Genomic DNA, 10,994 nt, shown 5'->3' with positions numbered 1-10,994 from the left:
TCCAATAAATCTTTATCATGAAGAGAAAGCCTTGCATAGAAGTTACTAATAACAATATTACCGGGGAGCTCATGAATGGGACATTTGAGCATTAGTGACTTCAATCTCCCACACGCTTGGGCAATACTCTCTCCATCTTAATGCCAAAAATTATATATTTAATTCTGATCTGTATGAATCTCACTAGGAGGATAAAATTTAGAATAAAAGAGATGTACAATTTCCTCCCAGCCAATAGATCAGCCATTCTTCAGGATCTTATACCATTCCGCAGCTCTGCCCTTCAGTAATAAAGAGAATAACTTCCTCTTAACTTTTTCTATTGAAATACCTGCACACTTGAACAATTCGCATAATTCATGTATAAATAGTAAATGATCACCAGGATGGACAGTTCCATCTCCCAAATAGCAATTATTCATAGCATGTTCAACAATTTTCATAGGTATTTTAAAAGGATCCAATTGACCTGGTGGTGGTTCATCTAATACCGTAACAGTGGCAGTGGTACTCCCATATAGAGAGTCAAATGGAGACTTCTCCATAATGAAATAAAGCATCAGATAGAAATAAAAATGGCACTTACAGTAAAAGTTTCCTTTATCAATTCCACTCTTCAATAGCGCTTCACTCAACGACGCCAGAAAATAGTCTTGATGACCCACAAGTATAGGGAGGTGTATCACAGTACTTTCGATAAATAAGAGTGTCGAACCCAACGAGGAGCAGAAGGTGTTGATAAGCGGTTTTGATCAAGGAATCATTGTAAATACTAGCAAATAGGTTTTCAGGGTTTTTTTTAGATTGCAATTAAATAAAATACGAGTAAATAAAAGACAGTAATAATTGCAGCGAGTGTCCCAATCCTTTTCAGAGCAAAGTACAAGCCGGTTGTGTTACTTATGATTACCAAACGTTCCTGAGGACACACGGGAATTTCGTCAAGTGCTTTCGCTTCACGCAGCCGAATAATCTTTATCGGTTTGGTAGGTGTTGTGTGGGTAAACCTATGCTAATGCACTACCCCAACTTGGACTAAATTCATACTTGTGATTATAACCCTTGCAAGCATCCGCAACTACAAGAAAGTAATTCAGATAAATCTAACCACAACCTTAAACTTTGAGATCCTACACTCCCTCATGCATTGGTTTCCCAACGGGGGTTTATGTTTCTGTCACTCCCGCAACCCCACAATTAGTAGCCAAATACACGACGCATTCCCTAGGCCCATAAAGGTGAAGTATCATGTAGTCGACGTTCACATGACACCACTAGAAGAATAACACCACAACTTAAATATCAAACCATTAAATATTACTCAACATAATTCCACTACTAACATCTTGACTTCTCCCATGTCCTCAAGAACTAAACGAACTACTCACACGACATCATATGGATCATAATCAGAGGTGATATAATGATGAATAACAATCTGGACATAAACCTTAATCCAATGGTTTCACTCAATAGCATCAACTACAAGGAGTAATTAACACCGGGACAAGATCAAACCCAAGATGTTACAACGGGACAAAGTGGAGATGGTGGAGATGATGGAGCTGGTGATGGAGATGATGATGATGATGATGATGATGATCCCGATGAAGTCCAACTCGATGACGATGGCGATGGCGACGATTTCCCCCCACCGGGAAGGAATTTTCCCGTCAGATTTCTCCCTGCCGGAGAGCTTTTCTCTCTCTAGTGTTTTCCGCCCCGTAGCAGCGACGGAATATTTCTGTGTTGACTCCCCTGGTCTTAGGGTTCTCGGGGGGATGAAATACGCGAAGGGGCGTCATCAGAAGTAGGCTAGGGCCACCACACCATGACTAGGCACGACCAGGGGGTGGCCCGCGCCTAGGGGTGGTGTGGGACCCTCCTGGCCCACCTCAGGCTCCCCTTCTGGCTTCCTCCGACATCTGGTAAATAGGAACTTCTGGCTATTTTCCGGGAATTGCTGATCATCAGAAATATGGTGTCTTAACGGTCCTTTTTCCAGCAGAATTCTGACTCCGACAGTTAATTCTCCAATAATCATTAAACATGCAAAATAGATGAAATAACATAAGTATGATATAAAATAGTGATGCAATTTGGACGTATCAGGAACACCAGCTCAAAACTAACAAGACACTGGACCACATCATTCTGCAACCTCTGTAGACTTTCCGGGTCGATTACCTTCCGAGAAATTGTATTGAGGAATGCACATACAATAGGTACTCGAACATTTTCCGGTAGAAGCCCCCTCAATGCAATCGGAAGCAATTGCGTCATTATCATATGGCAGTCATGAGACTTCAGGTTGTGGAATTTTTTCTCTGCCATATTTATTATTTCCTTTATATTGGACGAGAAGCCAGACGGGACCTTGATACTGCTCAGGCATTCAAAAAATATTTCCTTCTCTTCTTATTTAAAAAGCATAGCTGGAGTAATGTTGTCCTTTATCTGTTTCGTTCTCTGGATGCATGTTGTCTCGTTGTTTCATACGTTGTTGGTCCTGCCGTGCTTCCGGTGTATCTTTTGTCTTCCCGTACACGCTCAGGAAGCCTAGCAGGTTCCCTGCAAAGATTCTTCATCACGTGCATCACGTTGATTGAAGAGCGGACCTCTAGGACTTCCCAATAGGGTAGCTCCCAAAATATAGATTTCTTCTTCCACATGTCCGCGTGTCTGGCAGCGTCATTCGGAACAGACTATCCGCCAGGACCCTTTCCAAAGATTACTTCTAGATCCTTGACCGTACCAAATATATCAGCACCAGTATGGTGGGAAGGCTTCTTCCGGTGATCTTCCTCACCTTTGAAATGCTTGCCTTTCTTTCTTACGGGATGGTTACGGGTAAAAAATCGATGATTCCCCAGGTACACAAAATTCTTAGATTTATCCAAATATATATTGTCAGTGTCATCTAAATAATGTGTGCATGCATTATATCCCTTTTTTGATTGTCCTGAAAGGTTACCAAGAGCAGGCGAATCATTGATGGTTACGAAAAACAGCGCTCATATGTTAATTCCTCATGTTTGTGCTCGTTCCATGCACGTACACCTGTCGGCCCACAACTTTAGAAGTTCTTCAACTAATGGCTTCAGGTACACATGAATGTCGTTGTCGGGTTGCTTCGGGCCTTGAACGAGCACTGGCATCATAATGAACTTTCGCTTCATGCACAACTAAGGATGAAGGTTATAGATATAAAGAGTCATAGGCCAGGTGCTATAACAGCAGCTCTGCTCTCCAAAAGGATTCATGCCATCTGTACTTAGACCAAACCTTAAGTTCCTTGCGTCCTCTGCAAAGTCCGGAAACTTTCTCTCGATTTTTCTCCACTGCGACCCATCAACGGGGTGTCTCAACATCGCGTCTTTCTTACGATCTTATTTGTGTCATCGCAATAACCTGGCGTGCTCTTTATTTCTGAAGAAACATTTCAGACATGGTATTATAGGAGCATATCGGATAACCTTAGCAGGAACCCTCTTCCTGGGGCCCTCTCCCTCAACATCACCCGGGTCATCTTGTCTGATCTAATACCGCAATGCAATGCACACTGGACATGCATCTAAATTCTCGTACTCACGACGGTAGAGGATGCATTAATGCATGCATGTATCTTCTACACGTCTAGTTCTAGAGAGCAGACAATCTTATTCGCTTCGTACGTACTAGCAGGCAATTCGTTACCCCATGAAAGCTACTTCTTAATTATTTTCAGCAACTTTTCAAATCCCGAGTCAGTCACATCGTTCTTTGTCTTCCATTGCAATAATTCTAGTGTGCTACCTAGCTTTTTCTGGCCATCTTTGCAAGTTGGGTACAACAATTTGTTTTGATCCTCTAAGATCTGGTCGAACTTCAACCTTTCCTTTTCAGTATCACAGTCTCTTCTTGCATCAGCAATGGCCTGACCAAGGTCATCAACGGGCTCATCTGATGCCTCTTGATCTCCTGCTTCCCCCGTTGCAGTATCACCGTATTCAGGGAATATGGGATAGTTGTCATCATCCTCTTCTTCTTCATTATCTTCCATCAAACCCCACTTTCTCCATGCTGGGTCCAACAATTGTAGTTGGGCATGAAACTGGACCGCATCAGGTGGGTGTGATGGGTTTTCGAGGAAGACTAATTTATGCTATTCTGACAGTTGAACACATGGACAATATATAAAACCATCCCGTTTGTTTTCGTCAACCACACCGATAAAAAGTTTCAGGCCCGCAATGAAGTCGTGATGGCGTCGATCACTGTACATTCATTGTCGATTCATCTGCATGATATAATTAAGCTTATCAAAAACAATTACAGAGCATCATGATTAGTGAAGCGATGTATATATAAACACATGTATTTTATCAATGATGGATGAAAGAATAAATTTGTTAACCTCGATCAAGAAGAAAAGAGAGAGGAGAAAGCTTAAGTGTGGCTTCTTTTGTGTGAACTCAAGTGGCAAAAACTCTTAGAAATTTCATCGAGCACCTCTGGTGCATAAGAAGAGAGAGCAAATCAACATACACCTCTTGTGCTAAAAAGTGGAAAAAGCTAAGTGTGACTCACACGTGGGGAGGGCAGGTATATATATAGAGATGGACCTTTCGTCCCGGTTAGTAATACCAACCGTGACTAAAGGTGCTCACACCGTGGCGCGCACTACCGAAAGACCTTTAGACGAACCGGGACTAAAGGCTCCTAACGAACCGGAACTAGAGGGTGGCGTCGCCCAGCGCCGTTCGAAACCAATGCCCCCCATTAGTCCCGGCTCATTTTTAAATAGAGATTAAAGCTCCCAGGGGATTTGGACGAAAGGTCCGTTTTCCACTAGTGCCTATTCAGGTAAAGAGTGGCATCCTACTTATCTATCCATTTATCGTATATGTGACTCATGGAATAAGGCTGGTGCCAATGGGGGCGGGAGAGGGGGCGGTATCGCCCGGCTTGGGGCAGGAGGCGGGCGGGAGAGGGGCGGGACGGCACGGCGGGGCGCTGGCGCTGGCGGCGGGCGGTATCGCCCGCTACCGCCCGCGCTGGGGGCGATAGGGGGGCGAGAGCGGGGCGAGAGGCGGGGCGGCGCGCTGGCAGAGGGGGGCGAGAGGCGGGGCGAGAGGGAAGGGTTGAGGTGGCGCGTTGTGATTGGTCGTTGGGGTAGCCGTTGGGGTAGCCGTTGCTGGTTCAAAAAATCCGAAAAAACCCCAAAAATTCATCCCCACCCCCTATAAATACCCCCATATGTTTCAGTCATTCCACACCTCACTTCATCTCCTCCACTCTCCATTTCCACTCCACTCAACGCCATGTCTTCGTCCAGCAGCGAGCTCGAGCGACGGAATGGAGGGTGATATGATCGCTGCATTCCAGGCGGAGTATGAGGAGGAGATGCTCAACGAGGAGGTGGTGCCAAGACGTCGACGCCGCCGAGAGTTCATCAGGCGTGATCGTCTGGGTGCCCACGATCGGCTCTTCGAGGACTACTTCACCGACGACTGCAACTATCCTCCGAGCTACTTTCGGCGAAGGTATCGGATGAGACGATCCCTCTTCCTGCGCATTGTGGATAGATTGGGTGAATACTCTCCGTATTTCACCCAAAGAAATGATGCTCTCAACCGTGCTAGTTTTTCTCCCCTGCAAAAGTGTACTGCGGCTTTGCGTCTGTTAGCTTATGGAGCCGCTGCAGATACAATAGATGAGTGGCTTAAGTTAGCTAGACAAACTTCATCAGATTGTCTAGATAGATTCTGTGAAGGCATCATTGAGTGTTACGGGGAACACTTTTGCCGTCGACCAAATGTCGAGGATACTCAGCGTCTGTTAGCGAAAGCCGAGGAGCGTGGCTTTCCGGGCATGTTAGGGAGCATCGATTGCATGCATTGGCAGTGGAGGAACTGCCCAGTGGCTCATGCCGGTCAATTCACAAGGGGAGACATCAAACACCCTACCACAATCTTAGAAGCCGTTGCGTCGTATGATCGTTAGATCTGGCATGCCTTTTTTGGAGTGGCGGGGTCCAACAACGACCTCAATGTACTCAACCAGTCGCCGTTGTTCACTGATGTGCTTAGGGGAGAAGCACCCGTAGTGAACTTCACGGTGAATGGACACGAGTACAACTATGGTTACTACCTTGCCGACGGCATCTACCCCTCCTGGCCGGTGTTCATGAAAGGTGTTACTCTTCCACAAAGTGAAAAGCAGCGAGTGTTCACTCGTCTGCTCAATCAGCCGCATCGTAAAGATGTCGAGTGTGCCTTTGGAGTGTTGAAGGCTAGGTTCAACATTCTAGCAGTTCCGGGACGCTCCTACTCGAGGCGTACTCTTGGATTGATCATGCGTGCATGTGTCATTCTGCACAACATGATCAACGACGATGAGCGTGGTACAAATTTGGACAACATCTATGAGACAGTTGCTTCAAATGTCGGCCCTGCAATACACCACCATGCACCACCAAGCCTAGCAGCCAGGATTCAGATGGACACCGAAATGACGGAGTCACCGATGTATACACAGCTCCAGCACGATTTGATGGAGCATGTGTGGGCTAATTCCTAGATTATGTATTTTTTTCAAATTTTTATATAATATTTTCAAATTTTTATGTAATTTTTTTATGATGTAATCGGTAACAATTTCAATAAAATAATTTCCTTGCATTATTTATATTGTTGTAATCTGAAAATGAAATGCTGATGTCGAGGAGAGAGAAAAGCTGACGTGGAGGAAAGAGAAGTAAAGCTGGCACTATAGCCTGTGCATTGGCACCGTGGGGTGAGAGTGGGGTGAGAGTGAGGAAAAAAGCTGACGTGGCGGGTGAGAGTGAGGCTATGCATTGGCACCAGCCTAAGTAAGGAGGGGCGTGCTCTCCTCGACAAGATACATAGAGACGCGGCCATGACATGGAGGTTGCAACAGAGGGGTTCTTCATCAGGAGGAGTCGTGGTTCGCGTTAGGAACACCTTTTTTGGGGCAAACGACAGCACACACCCAGAAGTCAGAACTAAGTTGTAGCCTAGCCTGCCTACGACCTATCTATGGATGTTTTTTTGCGGTGCTGATTTTCTTCTGCAGCATGAATCATAGTTATCACTTTTTCTGGCACAAGTAAAAATTGTTATGGGCCATTGGATTCACAAAATTGGATGGCTGCTATTTATTTGAGGATACCACAAAACACCTCAAGTAAAAAAGGGCAGCTTATAGCCGTTGGAGTTGACGTTTGGAGCAAGTGTTAAATGAGAAATACACCTCCAAGTGGTGTCAACGATTGATGACTGTTTGAGTTTTTGTGCATTGTTCCATTGATTATCAACAATGCTGGAAATACTTGTGATAGTTTTCCTCACAAATATGTGTGCATTGTTTGGTATATAGGATAAAGTTGCAATGGGAAGGTACAAGCAAATGTCCTTTTCCACAAAAAAAAACAAATTGTTCGTCTTGCAACATTGTTGTGCATTGTAGCGAGAAGTAGAAGTTGATAGAGCACGAAGCTCCACCAAAGAGGGGGGGGTATTTTTCCAATTTGATGATGATGTCCCAAATGGATGAAGAAACAAGGGAAGTCCTGGTGGAAATAAGAAGACAAAGGAGAAGCTAAGGAAGTTTGCCGAGGCCTAAAGCTTGAGGACGACATAGTAAAATCAAAACTTTGGAAGCAAAGATGATCATGGCTGAGAAGAAGAATCAAGAGAATCGAGCAAGGTGGCAAGCACCCTGAAAAAATTAGATGTGCACAGCCACTTTGGACGATACGAGGAGAAGAGGGCAATGTCAGAGCTCATTGTTGTGGATGCAAGGATGACAGGCCACATGCAAAAGAGAGGAAATTGCACATTCCACCAGGTCCTCTTCATAGAGTTGCACATATCACCATATCTATGAAAATTTTCCACATTTCACCAGGTCTTGCTCTAATGAGTTCCAAGCAAGTGTAATTCCCTATTAACAGCTAACCTAGCAACAAAAGTACAACGCCACGTTGTTTTAGCCAAGTGCATGACAAATATGTTTAACATGGTGCAGCCATATAAGAAGACAACAAACATTGCACTTCCATATATTGACAACATATTAGTGTTGATACATAAAAGCATTGTTCAAAAACTCGGCTGATTTTTCGATTAATCGGACGATTAATCGTGAATCGTAGGGTAGGCGATAAGATTTTGCCATATCGTTCGTGTTTCTCGTTTGGAGCGTTTAATCGCTCTGACAAGCGATAAATCGGCCTAAATCCGATAAATCACTCTGACAAGGGTTTAATCGCTCATGAGGTTTCATACGAAAAAGAAAGACATTGTTAGACCCGGAGTGACTAGATTTGCTTCAGCATTTCTTACCTTGCAAAGTCTTGTTGCTAAGAAGAAGCAACTAAAGGAGATGTGTTGTAGTGATACTTGGGAAGAGTGCAAGCCCACAAGAACAAAGAAAGGAAAGTATACTCATGCCACAATAATGAGTAGGGCATTTTGGAAAAATGTGTCTCTTTGCATTAAGGTATGTTAGCTAAACTACAAATTCTGTCTTACTTACTACTGTTTTGTATTTACATTTTATTGCTAATGAAGTAATAATCGTGTGCTTGTGTATGTTGGAATGAAAGATTTTCGAGCCATTGGTGAAGATACTTCGGTTGGCTGATGGTGATGGACAGTCGATGGCCTCTATATATGGAGAAATAATAGAGGCAAAGAAGGCAATAATGATTGCGGTTGAAAGCTCAGAGAAGGACTATAGGGTGATCACAACAGCTATGGAGAGCAACATGAATGAGAGACTAGATACACCATTGCACATGGCAACATATGCCTTAAATCCGTACTATAGTTATGCTAATAGAAGCATCTTTAGTGATGTAGAAGTCATGTCCGGGTTGATGGAGGTTGCTGAACAGTTTTATCATGATAATGATGAGGCGATAAATAAGGTGCTTAACATAGAATTGCCCAAGTTTAAAAAGATGGAAGACATGTTTGGGAAGGTTGCTGCCACAAAAGCTATTACCAATGCAAATTTCAATGCTGGTAAGCTCATTTGTCAATATAATTGTGCCATATTGCATTTCTGAAATGTTTGGGCTGATGCATAGTACTTTGTTTTTCCCATAAATGTAGGTGAGTGGTGGGCAACTTATGGGCTAAAAACTCCTACACTGATGCACATGGCTTTAAGGATACTCAACGACCACAAGTTCATCCGGGTGTGAAAGAAATTGGAGCGTTTTTGAACAAGTAAATCTCAGCTTGCAAATACTCAAATCTGGTCCTAAATTCATTGTTCATTTAATAAAATGTGAATCACTAAACTACTCATTGCTATTTGCTATTTGTAGGTAGATGCAAAGAGGAGAAATAAACTAGATGTCCGTTGTAGAGATGATCTAGAATATATTCAATTCAATGGAAGAATGATGGACAAGAGAAAGAAGTTTGAGTCATCTTGTGATGTTCTCCTTGGTCAAGATGCTTCCATGGCACAAGATTGGATATGTGAAGGATCTTACAAAGATGAAGAGGTTGATCCAATTACGGGGCTGCCATACTCCAATAGTGATGATACAATGGGAGGTACCGAAGCTATGGAGCCAGTGAGAGAACTCCATGAGGTGGAAGAGTTTGTTTCCGATGAAGAGGAAGAACATGTGGTTGTCAATGAGGATGAGATAGAGTTTGAGTCCGATGATGATGGGGTGCTAGAGCTCAAGGACAATGAAGATGAGGAGGAGCCAACTGAGTCTTGAATATTAGGCCTTCAATAATCTGAGCACTACATTTGTTGCTTGATTTCCTAAATTCTATGATTTATGTTCTTGTGAGTTGTGACCAGTATTGGTTGTGACAGAACTCAACGTGAGAGAGAACCTGATGCTTGTTCGCTTATTTTCTTACTTTGCTTTGTGAGAGAACCAAAATCTATTTCTGTTCTATGGCTATCCTATTTCCGTGGTATTTCATATTTGTGTCTATAATTATGCAAGTTTTGGAAATATGAAGTTTCAGAGCATCCACTACTGGTTGTTTGCATCTTTATATTTGTGGACAGACTCGGATGCAAAATCCAATACTGCAATATTATTTTTTGCATATTATAGAAAAAAAATATAGAATATTCAATGCTAGATTCAGAGATCTGACAAAAAGCTAGCCGATAAATAGTCGACCGATAAAATCGATTAATTGGCGATAAGCGATTAATCTCTCATCGGAGGCCGGCCGATCAGTTACCGATTAGCGATATCATGAACATTGCATAAAAGAGAAGATGAACATGGAAACCATAAGTGTAGCATGGGTTTAGCCTGTTTATTTTCCTTTTGAAACTTCAAAACTTTTCATTTCAGAGTCTTACCACACTATAATCTGTGAATCGAGAGCCGAGTCATAAGGGTCTCCCATTTCTCTCTAGGGCGAACATGGGGCATCAAATCCCTAGCGCCGCTAGGCCCAACATGGCCTCTCCATGCTGTCGCAGCCACCAGCCCCTGTCGCGGTGGCGGTGAGCCTCGTCTCCAAAGGGGGCGGATGCATCTATCTTGCGCACCCGCGCACAGAGCGGTGGCCACCCCAGACCTCGCGGTGGCGCGGCATGGGGTGTTCATCTCCGACGAGTGATGGAGGCGGTGGTGTGCGTCAAGTGGTGGTGGAAGTGCAGCCGTGAACATAGTCTGCGGATGGTCACGACGTGCAACGGCGGGCAGGGCTGCTTCTGGCTTCCGCTGCGAGCGGTGAAGCCATAGTTTAGAAATTTTTTGACTTCAAAGTTTTAAAAAATCCGGAAAAAATATCTAGAAAATGTTGTATTCTATCATTGCGTAAATTTTAGAACGAAACATATTGTATTTGACCCCGAGTAAAAATGAAAAAAAATCTCACAGAATGATAAACTCGAGATATAAGTGTAGTATTCATTATTGTTTAGCGGCGACAAAATCTAGATAACAATTTGAAATATTGGTATTTTTCAAAAAAAGTTAAATGTTCGAACTC

At 43.5% G+C, this 10,994-nt stretch overlaps 1 pseudogene; it reads left to right on the top strand.

Annotated features, from left to right (window-relative positions):
- The first annotated feature begins 9,169 nt into the window (after positions 1-9,169).
- LOC124662584 lies at positions 9,170-9,748 on the top strand (annotated as a pseudogene).
- The last annotated feature ends 1,246 nt before the right edge of the window (positions 9,749-10,994 follow it).

The sequence above is a fragment of the Lolium rigidum genome, chromosome 6, assembly GCF_022539505.1.
Source record: "Lolium rigidum isolate FL_2022 chromosome 6, APGP_CSIRO_Lrig_0.1, whole genome shotgun sequence".
Taxonomy (NCBI): domain Eukaryota; kingdom Viridiplantae; phylum Streptophyta; class Magnoliopsida; order Poales; family Poaceae; genus Lolium; species Lolium rigidum.
This window is presented reverse-complemented; position numbering and strand designations above follow the sequence as displayed.